The following is a 4,906-nucleotide window of genomic DNA, read 5'->3' on the forward strand; positions in this document are numbered from 1 at the left end:
GCTAAAAGAATTAGTTTCCCCTTGGGCCAAAGTATGGAAACAGAAATATGCAAACAATTGGCAAGAAAGGGATTACATCAAGATGTCTGGACTCATCAAAGGCTCCCACATTTGGAACAAAGCTTGGGAGAATAGAGCCATAGTTCAGGAACACAGTTTCTAGGAGATCAAAGATGGAGACCTTGCTTGGTTGTGGGAGAATAATTGGCAACAGGAACCTAAACTGTTAAAAGAAGAATTCGCCAATCTCAAGTATGATATTGATGACAAAGGGTTACTCAAAGTAAAGGACTTTTTGGATTAGGATAGAAGTGAGGGAAAATGGAGAATATGGAAGAACCTAGTATACAATGATGATTCCCCGTTGAAAGCCCAGGCAGAAGCTCTTACAGTCATCTTGGAACAGAGAAAGATTCTAAAATCAACATCTTCAGACCAACTAAGATGGGGTAAAAATAATGAAGGCAACTTTAACCTAAAAGAGGCCAAACAAATAGCCTTGGGGCTTGACTTCCCAAACCCGGATAAGGTATGGAAGGACCTATGGCAGAACCAAAACTGGATGGAAATTAAATTGTTTATGTGGTTAGTGCAGCATAAAAAATTTCTGACTTGGGAAAACCTTAGGAAAAGAGGGGTAGTTGGTCCATCTAGATGCTAGCTATGTGAATTACAAGAAGAAACTATGGAACACCTTCTCAACCTCTACCCATTCACCTCCACCTTGTGGAATTGGATCGCTTCAATCTTTAGACAAATAGACAGGGACATTGGTAGCATCACCAGTACTTTGAAGAATTGGAGGAAAAATTTCTCTGCAAATGAAATAATCAGCAAAGCGTGGGCTTTGGTTCCAAGCTTTATAATCTGGGATGTCTGGAAGGAACGCAACAACATAATATTTAAGAACAAGTTTCGGTCACCACAGATCATCATGGCTCAGATTATAAGTCAGCTCAAAGAGACTGTAGGAACCCTCATAAAACCCCCCCTTGAAAACCAACCTCAAGTTCAGGATGAGCAGATTCTTCTTAATTTGGGACTGCAGGGGCTTTTCCCCGAGGGCACAAACAACATTGTTAGTCATATCACAGTTGATAAGTAATTCTGGCAACCTCCACCTGAGGGTTTTATGAAATGTAATATAGATGGAGCCTCAAAAGGAAACCCTGGAATGGCTGGTTATGGAGGAGTCATAAGAGATGAAAAGCGTTTCATAAAAACTATTTTTCACAGTCACTTGGGGAAGACAACCAATAATATGGCAGAGCTCATCGCCATGGAGCATTGCTAGAAATCTTGAGGGACTCAAATTTACATAACACCATAATTGAAGCTGATTCTGAATTGATAATTAATTCGGTCAAGAAAATTGGCAATGGCTCAGCACCAGAGAAAGTGTTGAGACACTGGAAGTTACTATAAGTTTATCAACGTATTCAATACCACCTGCAGACCATGAGAACCCTTAGTTTTATCCATGTGGGAAGAACAACCAACAGATTAGTGGATATTTTGGCAAACAAAGGCATGCTCTATTCAAAAAGCAATATAAGATATGACTGGATAAGGACTCCCCAAGGAAATCTGCGGGAAGAATGCTTAGAATAGGCGGCCTTAGACAGAGAGTTCTATTAAAGCAAGGAAAATAGGCAGGATGAAGACTGATGGAGACAGAGGAATTTTGGTCCACAGGGGGATGCAGTATATGGCAAAGTGTGAGTAGGAGGTCAGATACCCCTCTAAAGTCTGCATTTGGTTTTCGGGCAAGAAAATGTTCCCGGAACTATACACACTTATGGTTCTTGGGTAGGAAACTCTAAACATGACTAGTCTTCGCATGGACCCTAATTATATTAAGAAGGGCCTTTTAATTAATTGGGTCACATACTCATTTAAAATGGTGGCAGGTCGACGCAATTGCAGCAATCGCATGGATTTCACGAGGACAACAGCAAGAACTTTAATAATTAAATCAGACCCAAAATTACATGGGCTGGATTTTTATCAAGCTTCGGGTCTGATAGGGAGGATAAGTCCCGTGCTAGTTGCACTTTCATTCTGGGATCGCGCGCTTCTGGTGGATTTCGGGCATGTAATGTGATCGGGGTTAACTCCCAAGGCAAACCCGAAATGACTTTTAAAGTCGATTCAATGGTCTTATCGGGTCTGAGTTAATGGTTATGGGGTGTGCATGTTTGCCACCCGAAAATGCCTCTCGACCGTTTGATATGTGAAGGAAGATCGCACAGTCTTCGGAGAATATTTCGTATTGTTTTGTGAGCCCTCGACCCACGGTATGTAATTCTGGCTCGGTCACAAAGGTTGGGTTGGCTCATCATATAGGTGGGCCATACCACCTTTGTTTTTTATGTACAATATGTAACTTTTTAGTTAATTGAATAGAAGGAACCACTCTCGCTCAAGCTAAAAAAGAATATATTATGTAGAAATTTGCAATTTAAGAAATTCAATCCCTCTAAATATGTAATTAAGATAACTCTATACTAATTTTATCACACTTTTTTTCATATTAGATTATACTATTTTTCATTAAAATTATATTAACATGTATATTTCTTCTTTTAACTATTAACTTTTTTTATCTATATAATATTTTATTTTATTTGATGAAAAAAAAATAGAATTGGTTCCATATAACCTAAATCCCACACCTCTTTTATACTGGGTTACACTTTCTATGCAAAAATTAAAAAAGTCACCCTAACTAAAAATAAATATGCCTGACAAATATATTCAATGAATATCGTTAAGTGACGTGACAAGCTTTCAAATATTTAATAAATAATTTACTCTATTCATTCAAACAATAGAGATTATTCTAACAATAAAGAAATACCATAGAATTTATAAATCTAAAAATTATATAAATTTACATTAATAATCATAATTTATTAGATTACATTTATGAACCTAATTTTGATATGTTTACGGCTTTCAGAAATGAGACAGTTTTTATGTAAACATCATTTCTATAAATATAAATAGCACTCGGCTCTGTTCCTCTTTGAAATACTGAAACTAATCTCATCCAGCCATCCATTATTTTAATGTTTAATTTAATGAAAAACTCAGAAGAAAGTGGCCGAATCAGTTAAAAAGGACACAATATTTACACAACAAAAATTGAACTTCTCAGCTTATATCTTAAGATAACATAAGTGGGTGATGCTTTCCAAATGTGCGAAGCTTTTAAGAACTTGATCTCAAACCCCGGCACCTGGCGTTCGTGCAAGCTCAGCTCTGAATTCCGTGCATTCAACACAATAAATAAAAAGGTTTGGTAGATCCAACGGAACAAGGAAAACAGAAAAAGCGTTCTGAGTATGGTGGATTATGTGCATGAATTGACGCGGTGGTGTCAGTAGATGAAGTCGCGTATCGTCTTTGTCAATTCTTGGATCCGTTGATGAAGTCGCGTATCGTATTTGTCATTTCTTGGATTCGTGGCGACTGAGGCTGAAGAAGTTGGAAGGCATGACCCACGTCCTTCAAGATGACGTGCCTCACGTTCTTACCTGCCCTTTTCAGGGTTTCGAAATATTGCAAGTTCCGCTCTCGCAGCACGTCCCGCTCGGAGATGCAAAGTAGAACCGGCGGCATCAACACATCTCGCAGCTTTGACGAACTAATAGGGTTGCATGCGAAATGGTCTCGATTGGCTCCCAGGGGCAACGAAAGCTTCCAGAAGACGTCGATCCATTTCTGGGATAGACCCGGATCTGACGTTTCGCATTCCCATTTGGAGCGGCTCTCTCCGCCGAAGAACGGTTGGATGATAATCGCACCTCTGATATCCAGAGGACTCATATTCGTTTTCGCCACACGGGATGCAACGTGGTGAGTGATGTTAGCCCCCGCACTGTCTCCGGCCAAGAAACACCGTGAAAAATCACAATACGATCTCAACCAGGATTCTCCCGGCTCGTTAAGGGTTTGAGCTTTCGCTTGCCCGACGTGGGCAGCTTCTTGACAGACCCACTCGACGGCGGTGAAAGAATCGTCGTAAGCCACAGGGAGCCGATGCTCTGGAGCAAGCCTGTAGCCGACTGAAATTATCACTGATTTTATCTCAGAAGCCAATCTGCAAATGAACGGATGGTAAATAGACCATGCCGGCGAGCCCATCACGAATCCTCCCCCGTGGAAGTATATGACAACCGGCAACTTTCTACGTCCGTGGTCATCGGCGGCGGACGTTGATCTGGGAAGATAGAGGCGCGCCCATATGCCAGTTTCAGCATTTATAACGACATCTCTTGAAGCCACGGCTTCATCCGGTTTGTCAGATGAGGGGACCTCGGATACAAAGGAGCAGAACCTCTCCACAGAGCCGTCTCTGTAAACTCTAATGAATCCTTCCAGCTCCTCCTCTATGTCCCTTCCCTCGCGCAGGAGGTGGGGAGTAGTCTTTCCCTCCCCCCTCTGTGTATTCGGATCTACCGAAATGGTATCCATGTAAACCTAATTTGTTGCACTTCCAATAACTCCACTGAACGGAGATGATGTTATGTAAGCAATTGGGATTGGATTTGCGTGCGGGCAAAGCCTCCCTTTACGACAGAGTCACTCACTTACTCTTGGAAAACGAGAAGATGAGAAATTTGTACCATGAGTATGACAATGCCTACCACTCTGTTGCTCTGGATGAGTACTCACATTTATAGTGAGGAGTCTAAAAGAAGAGCACGCTTCGCTAACTTTACTGACGTAGTTTATTGAGGTTGAGGAAATGTCAGGACCGTCAAAACTGGAAATTTCTTTCAAAAAAATTTGCAGTAGGAGTAGCAGAAGAAAAGTAAGTTTGGCTAACCTTTTTTTCTTGCTTAGTTTATGGAGGCCGAGGAATTGCCTTGATGGTCAAAAGTGGAATTTCAAGAAATCT

General features: G+C 40.9%; 1 pseudogene; it reads right to left on the reverse strand.

The window, feature by feature from the left end:
• Nucleotides 1-3,390: 3,390 nt before the first annotated feature.
• Nucleotides 3,391-4,586, reverse strand: LOC149185101 (putative carboxylesterase 17 pseudogene; annotated as a pseudogene).
• Nucleotides 4,587-4,906: the final 320 nt, after the last annotated feature.

This window comes from Pinus tabuliformis, chromosome 3_2 (assembly GCF_031772625.1).
Source record: "Pinus tabuliformis cultivar Carrire ecotype Pingquan chromosome 3_2, CPIR1, whole genome shotgun sequence".
Lineage (NCBI taxonomy): Eukaryota > Viridiplantae > Streptophyta > Pinopsida > Pinales > Pinaceae > Pinus > Pinus tabuliformis.